At 34.1% G+C, this 8,396-nt stretch overlaps 2 long non-coding RNA genes across 2 annotated transcripts; one reads left to right on the forward strand and one right to left on the reverse strand.

Moving 5' to 3' along the window:
* Window positions 1–3,352: 3,352 nt before the first annotated feature.
* On the reverse strand, window positions 3,353–5,167 carry LOC118561919. The gene is made up of 3 exons (XR_004930369.1): window positions 4,960–5,167; window positions 4,294–4,417; window positions 3,353–3,849 (listed from the first exon to the last, which is right to left on the reverse strand). It is a non-coding gene; the product is annotated as an uncharacterized LOC118561919 (long non-coding RNA).
* A 37-nt stretch (window positions 5,168–5,204) lies between these two features.
* On the forward strand, window positions 5,205–8,130 carry LOC118561918. Its single transcript, XR_004930368.1, has 3 exons — window positions 5,205–5,330; window positions 6,235–6,377; window positions 7,831–8,130. It is a non-coding gene; the product is annotated as an uncharacterized LOC118561918 (long non-coding RNA).
* Window positions 8,131–8,396: the final 266 nt, after the last annotated feature.

The raw sequence follows: 8,396 nt of genomic DNA on the forward strand, positions 1-8,396 counted from the left end.
AGTTTAGTCTACATTTAGTACCGATATCGGTCTATAGTTGTGGCAGTATTCTTGGTCTTTACCTTCCTTTGGGATTACGGAGATAATGGCTTCTTTCCAAGAAGGAGGCATCTTGCCAGTCCTGAGACTATAATTAAACGAGTCATATAACAGTGGTGTTAATTGTTCTTTGAAGGTTTTATAAAAGGAAGCCCCTAAACCATCTGACCCTGGTGACTTTCCTGTTTTGGTCCTGCCAATTGCCTTTGTGATCTCTTACTCTGTAATTTGAGAAGTCAATGTCGCATTTTGTTTTGTGCCTATTGCTGGTAAACCCAATTTTTCCAGAAAATCACTCACCTCCTCTTCCCCTGCCGATGGTGGCTGTGCATATAAAGTTTTGTAATATCACTCAAATGTTCATTGTATTTCTTCTTGTTCATATAAGATTGTATTGGATAGTGGATCTCTTATTTTATGTATGCTACTTAATGTTTGTTGTTTTTTAACGCGCCTAGCCAAATTGTTTGTAGCTTTCGGTCCCCCCTCATAGTACATTTGTTTAGTAAATCTAGCCTTCTTTTCTACCTCCTCCCATAAACTCTCATCCATTTCTTTCCTGGTTTCTTTAATCAGATATGTCTGGGTCATTTGTTTGTTTATGTTGTTGTTCTAAATCTCTGAGCTTTCTTATTTGTTTATTGTATGTTTCTAATCTTGCTTTTTTCATAAATGCTGTGTAAGAAATCATTTTCCCCCGTATTACTGCCTTCAGAGCATCCCAAAGAATTACTGGGTCTACTTCACCATTATCATTTTCCTCTTTGTAACGGATTATCTCCTCTCTTACTTCACCAACTAGTCCCTTGTTATTTAATATGCCTTCATTTAGTCTCCACAGAATATTGTTCTTTTTGCTGTCCAAATGAATCTTAAGATAGATTGCGTTATGATCGCAAACGTCTGAAACTCCAATCTCACACTCTTTCACTCTGTGTAGTTCTCTCTTGTTCATTAGTATATAGTCAATTCTGGAATAAATACCGTGTGGTATTGAGTAATGAGTAAAATCTTGATCTGAGGGGTGAAATTATCTCCACACATCTACAATTGCCATTTCTGACGTCATGGTGTTCATGTACCTACTAATTTGTTTTTTACTATTTTTCTTGCTTGTAGTATCCATGCTATAATTTAACACCACATTAAGGTCCCCGCTACATATCAATATTCCCTCTGCTTCAAAGTTAATGAGATCAACTATTTTCTTAAAAAGTACTTTGTCACTTTCTGGAGGGGCATGTACATTGAGTAATGTGGTTAACTGGTTTTCCAATTTGCCCTTTATCATTAAGTATCTTCCTTCTTTATCCCCAATCTCCTCCAACAATTCAAACTTTACACTATTGGAAATCAGTTTCATAACTCCTCGCTTATGCCTTTCTCCAAATGAGGAGGAAAATGAGTTTCTATACCCTAATCTTTTGTACTTTTCATGCCCTTTTTTTGTTAGGTGTGTCTCCTGTGAGAGAATAACTTGTACTTTTTCTTTTCTAAATTTATTTAGGACCTTATCTCTCTTATTGTTGTATTTATCAAAATAATGGAAAAAGTTAAAATTAAATTTTATCTCAAAAGTGGGGGCACTTGCCCCCCACCCCCCACATTCCTACGCCACTGACTATGCAAGTGTAAAATCCAACTGGTCTTCACGCGTGCGTCATGGAAGCGCGTCTTGTGCTTTTGTGTGTAAATCTTCGAGCAGTGAGCTCAGTTTGATCAGGAAGGTAAAGAGCGCTGTTTGCGTCTGCCTGGCACTTGTTGCTTGCTGTTTTAATTGTTATTTTTGGCAGCTGCCTGTTGGGGATTTTAACCACGCTATCTCCACCATGTCGGAGGAACAAATTTATTTCAACTCCAGCGGATACTATATTGATAATCCGTCAAAACCGAACCAGAACAACTTAAGGTTCTCAGAACCCATTTATGTAATTTTGATTCTGCTGATGTTGGCTTTGATCATTGTGATAGTTTTAGGGAACGCGCTGGTCATTTTGGCTTTCAAGGTGGACAAGAGTTTGAGGAGACAATGCAATTACCATTTTCTGAATTTGGCAATCTCAGATTTTCTTGTGGGTGAGTTCAATCCTAATATTCACATTCTGTTGCTGTCATATCGCCAGTAAACGTTTATGACTTCGGTAAAGTTAGAAAGATATTCACAGATTCGGCTTTTCATGTGTTGTGCGCAATTCTGTTTTTTTTTTTTTTTTTTTTCAGAAAAAAAAAAACATGATTTTTTTTTTCGACATGATTATAGGACTTTCACAAGTCCTATAATCATGTCGAAGTTGTAACATTCAGTTTAATCGGCAGCTGTTTACAAAATTGTAAAATAAAAATAAATAAACGAGGTCTTTCAGACATCTCCCGAAAACTTTGGGAAATAAAGAGCAAATGTTTCTAAATTCTCAAAAATTATGTGTGATAGCATGTAGTATACTAGAAATTTCCTTAATCCAGTAAACTGTCATATTTTACATTACATAGGGATGTACTGGGAAGTCTACACTCTTGTGTTTTCAGGAAGTCTTAGGCTGTTTCTCAATTCACGAGAACGCGCTCGCGTTCTCGTGAATTGAGAAACAGCCATAATGTTTGTATGCCGCTATCAACCATCCCATCCTCCTCTATCAGCAATGTAAAATCATAAATACCCTTAGCAAAATGTAGTTTATAGAAGTATACTAAAAGTGCACTAATTTTATACTTAAAATCAGGCAGTGCACTTGAAGTTTACTTATTCTAAACTATATTTCATATACTTAATAATAGTATAGTCAAGTGTACTTGACTAATACTGAGAAGTATAAAAAAATTCTAAGAGTAAGTATATTATTACTATAGCTATACTTAAACACTGAATCTTGTACTTGTACTGTTTTTTTTTCTTATTTCTGCCTCAAGGTACTGATACTACATATGTCCTAAATCAGTAAAGAATGAAAGATGAAATAATTGACTTATGCTTACATTTGTATTTTTTACTACTTTTTGCTTTCAGGTACTAACCCTATTTTTAACTTGGATCTGATCATATTCAAGATCATATAGTGCTGGTGTTTAAAAGTTTACAGTAAATTGATTTGTATTTGATTCATCTTTGTGTAACGTAACTTAAAACACGCAGAGACAGGGAAACATGTGACTGACTTTATTGGACAAGTTCTAGTCTCTTTCACAAGCATTTGGCAGTGGTTTTATGTACACAGCACTATCTCTTTCAACAACAACACATTTGGTTAGAATCATGTCAGGCTACACAGCATTAACAGTTTCAGTTTTTTAACCTCAAACAAGAAAGTACTTTGTATATTGAGCTGTGAATCTTTACATAAAGATCTCTCTGAATTAGCAAATACTTCAACTAAAACAAAACATAGTCTGGCACATGAACACAAAGCAGAAATTTGATGTGAACCAGTTTGTTTAAAAATAACCAAGTCATTAATTAATCATGAAGGTGAATCACCAAAAAGTAGAAGTCATTTTTTAAACTTCTGTTGGCCTAAAACGCTGTGTTGCAAAGGTTACAATGATTGTAACAGTGTGCACTATTGCCAAGGTATACAAGGCATTTCTCACAATAAAAGTTAACTTTAGATTATGATGAACCTCTAAATTCTTTGTGGAAATGGGTAAAATCAGACCTGGAAACTTTAGGTTAAACAATTCCAATAAGTGAGTAACTGCTTTGCTTGTTAAATTGTGTCGCAGCACATATAACATGACCATCAGTAGACTTTCTCCCTTGAAAAAAGATGCACCAGGATATAGGGGGTTGTCACCATCTGCTTGGTCTTCAGAGCCCTATAGATACAAGGAAAATATGTATGTATGAATGAAAATGAACAGCAGCAAACTTGAGCAGTAATCTCCATCTAGCATAAAGTATTTGCCTATAGCAAAATTAAAAACAATTGTTGCATAGCTTAGAAAGTAACTCCCCTAAGGGTTCCACAAACTATTGTAATTTACCAAAAACATAGTTCGATAATGATTATTTTTAAAATTGGAGGCAACTGGATATTAGCTTTTTTTGTTTTTTTTTTGTACATATGGAGGTGGAAATTTCATTTTACTTTATTACCTCTCCATAAGGCAGATGAAAGTAGCAACAATTTTGAGACTAGTGCCCTGCTAGCTTAAATACGTTGGCGACTACCCTGTCATATTTCAAGAATTAAATGCATTTAATAATTTGAAAAATAAACATTTCCACTTGAGAATAACACTGGGTCATTTTGTATTTACCTGTTGAAAGGCAATGTCCAAAACCCTTATAGTGGAGGAACTCCTGCTGTCAACATCTGTAACTTCTCTGCGGGATGCAACAGGGTGACTTATGTGTTCTTCTGTGTAGTCCTGCAGTTCTGTCCTGGAAAGGTGGAATGCTGAAATTATTTATGACAACTCAAGGCATTTTATTATACACAGGTATACTGAGTGGATTTTTAACATTGTATTTCACATACAAATAAGACTGTAACTTATGTAGTCCATGGGTAGCTACTGAAAAAGCAAAGACACTGAACAATAAATGAAAAAAAAGACTAATAATTACCTGCGGTAATTAATATTAATAATAATAATAATAATTGTTATTATTATATCTATATAATATTATTATTAAATCTCTCTCTCTCTCTCTCTCTCTATATATATATATATATATATATATATATATATATATATATATATATATATATATATATATATAATTACCTGTGGTAATTAATATTAATATATTAATATATAATATTAATAATAATAATTATTAAATTTATATATATATATATATATATATATATATATATATATATATATATATATATATATATATATATATATATATCCATGAGCCCATTTCTAGCAAGGAGCCCTAATCATAGTAGTCGGAATTCATTATCTCTTACTTACTTTTACTTTCCATCTGTGCTTGGTACTCCTTGGGATCTCTGCTGTGTAATCCTCCAAATATCTTTAATAAGGCGAACGACGTTTCGCCATGTTAGCTCTAATGGGCTCATTCACAGGTTTTCTTCTCTCTACCCCTCCTCCTGACGTCACGTGATTTCTGGACCTTTCCGTCCATGTTCCCGCCTCCCTACCAGGCAGCCAATAGGAAGCCCCGTCGCAAATTCCCGCCCATAGCGGCGTTAACGGTTTTTTAAAAAAAAGAAAAAAAAGCTCCTGCTTTCAGAACGTAAAGATGGATGGAAGATGAAGATGGATGGATATAAAGTGGGACATCAATGGGAGAAAAAAGTTAGACAGTCCAACTTTTGATGGTAAGTTGTTGATTTTTTTTCTTCCTATAGTTATCTTTATATATTTGTTATTTCGCTTTGTAATAGCCCAGTTATGTTGATTTTTATTAAGCTAATCTACAAGTTAGCAAAACATGCATGACTCAACGTTTTTTTCAAAGAAGGTTCGTTCATTCATAGAGTCATTACTTCTATTCGGTGCTATATGACCACTATAACATAATATAAAATGTGTTTATTTCCTTATTTTATTTAATCGTGGACTTTTTAAACCACAAAAAAAAAATTACTTTGGTCCAGCTCAGAATATCATGCTGTCCTGCGTATCAAATTCTCTGCACCAGTCAATTTCCAATATTTTGTTAAACAGTATTAATTGAACAATTAACAGTAAAATAATTGGTTGAGGACTACTATGAACAGTAATATTTAAAAGTATTTTTCAAATTACATGAAGTATTTCTATTCCTAATTTGATTTTGTAAATAATTAAAAGGGGACATGGTAGTTAAACCATGTTGAACTCAAAAATGATTTACTAATTTTAAAATATCCAATTCTATGTACACATATTTTTGGTAGAGGGAGATCAGACGTTTCTGATGAGATTAAAATAATAATAATAAAAAATAACAGCCCACTACAACACAAAATATAGCACATTTCAGCAGTTGGGACTTAAAAGGAACAGGATAATAGGAATGACACACTAAATTAACAGAGCAGGTATTACAATTTGCTCAAATGAATTAATATTACAACTTAAACCCACATTCAGTAATGGCTGATCTACAAAGCCTGTTGAGTTTATCGTGTTTTTAATGTTTTAATAGTTTGTTTAATATAGCTAATTCACAACACCTGTCATCTCAGTGTACTTTAAAATCCCTCTGTTTTTTTTTATTTGACAACGTCTCTTACACAGACAACTACAGTGACCTCTCCAAGAAGAGACAGGAATTCATAAATGGTGAAGACATCTGGCGAGAAGCACCCAAGAGGAAGAGCAAACCAAACAGCAAGTGGAAAGATGTGGCAGAGGAGGACCATGAAGTTCAAACAAAAAAGGTAGCAGCCTGGATAAACACTGCATGAGACCAGTCTATTGTAATCCAGAACCTTGTAAAAAATGAACACTAAAACTTCATCTGAGGACCACCAAAGGCAGCGTAAATACCTAAACTGCCACTTGCACAATAGTTTGAAACCATGGCATTTAGCAAAGGGTGATCACTTTTTTCTCAAGTGTGTGAACACTTTTCCTCAAAGCTGATGTGTTAGAAGTAGGCAAAATGAACAAAGAAAAAAAAAAAAAACGAAAAATGAGCAAGTTTGATAAGTCGGAATTGAGTTGAATCTATAACTGGGTAAGGAATCCCTAAATTTGCAGCTATTACGGAGCTAATCTGAACTTGTCCAAAACCAGGAACAACTGTTTTGAACCGGTGATTGCAGCATGGACATTAATGCATCTGAGGAGTGAAGACGGGTCCATGTGGTTTGATAAAATAAATGAGGCACTCTAGCTCAAATTATTGGTGGTTCTGATAGAAAGAGGTACAAATACACAGTGTACTGAAGTTTATTACACATTTACAGCTGCACATAATCATACGAGCTGGACCATATAAAGATGGGATGAGGTTATTTAGTCTGATAAATTCAGTTTTCTTTAACAGGATGCATCCGGTAAGCCAAGAGGGTCAGTTTGATGCTTTGGGCAATGCTTTGCTGGGAAACCTTGATGCTCTATTGTCTCAGACCATCTTTAAGCTTTCATGAGAGCAATATTCTACTATCAGTGTACTCTTTGAGCATGATAGCATGGCTTGCCACAGAGCAAAATTACACTAAGAATAGTTTGAGAAGCACATGAAACAGCTTCAGAGACTGATTGGGGCTTCTTCCCCAGAAGCTAATCTAATTGAGCAACTTTGTGCGCCATATTTTAAACCAAACATGGGACATTTTTGATGGAGACTTGTGAGAGATCAAAGCACATCATACTGCTGCTATTATAAAGGAAGACACGTGTTTGACACTACTTATGTCAACAAGTATTAAACCATTTTTTCCTACCTATTAGATTATGTGACTATAAAGGGCTTTACCAATTTCACATATTCTGATTGACCCTGAGTCTGCAGTGAGAGGCACTAGAGTCACGCAATCTTTGAAAAATGGTCTTTTGGACTTTTTGCAGGAGTGAATTCTGCAAAGTTGATCACTGAATGCAGTCAGCAGATAGAAAATATTTAACAATTTGTCTGTATGATATGATTGAATTGTCTTTGTAAAGTGTCTTGAGATGACTTGCATTTTGAATTGCCGCTTATAGCAATAAACTAAATTGAATTGAACTTTGTTAACAACACCTTTGCTTCTTTACAGTTTCTGTAAATTATAGATTATTTCAAAATGTAACTAATAAACCATCCTTTATGTTTGACATGTGTGTTAAACGTTGATAAATGTACCAATAAGTAACGTTTTGTTTGTATATTTGTTTTCACACTCACAGTCTATGCCCAGGCGAAGTTCCCCGACACCTCCACGCAAGATGTCAGACGGATCATTAGAAAGAAATGCAACAATATAAGAGATGCAAAACAACTAAATGAAAAGAAGTCATAAAAGTAATGTTTCTGTCAAGATATTTTTGTTCCGAAAACGTGCACTTTTTTCACCTTCTTTTGACAACCAAGAACTTCAGTTCTCAGTTCTTATTTAGTTCTGAGCTGAAAACATACTTTTGTTTAGATTTTTGATGACGATTGCAGTTTTTCTTGTTCCATTTTTCACAAAGAATGACTTCCTTGTGTTTACATTTTCATATGTAAATGTGTTTACATGTTCATTTCAATATTGAAAGCTAAGAAGGGTTTAATTTCAGAGAAATACATTTTTTATTTTGAAATGCAGTCTGTAATAGTTTAAGCTGACATTAAAGAAACTGCACATTATGTTCTATAATATATAAATAAATCAAAGCTATCAAAATTCTGTCTTTTGATGGACTAGCAGTATATAACCAGTACATTGGCAGGATATTGAAGAGTATACTGGTGGTAAACTTTAAATATACTT

The sequence above is a fragment of the Fundulus heteroclitus genome, unplaced genomic scaffold, assembly GCF_011125445.2.
Source record: "Fundulus heteroclitus isolate FHET01 unplaced genomic scaffold, MU-UCD_Fhet_4.1 scaffold_750, whole genome shotgun sequence".
NCBI lineage: Eukaryota > Metazoa > Chordata > Actinopteri > Cyprinodontiformes > Fundulidae > Fundulus > Fundulus heteroclitus.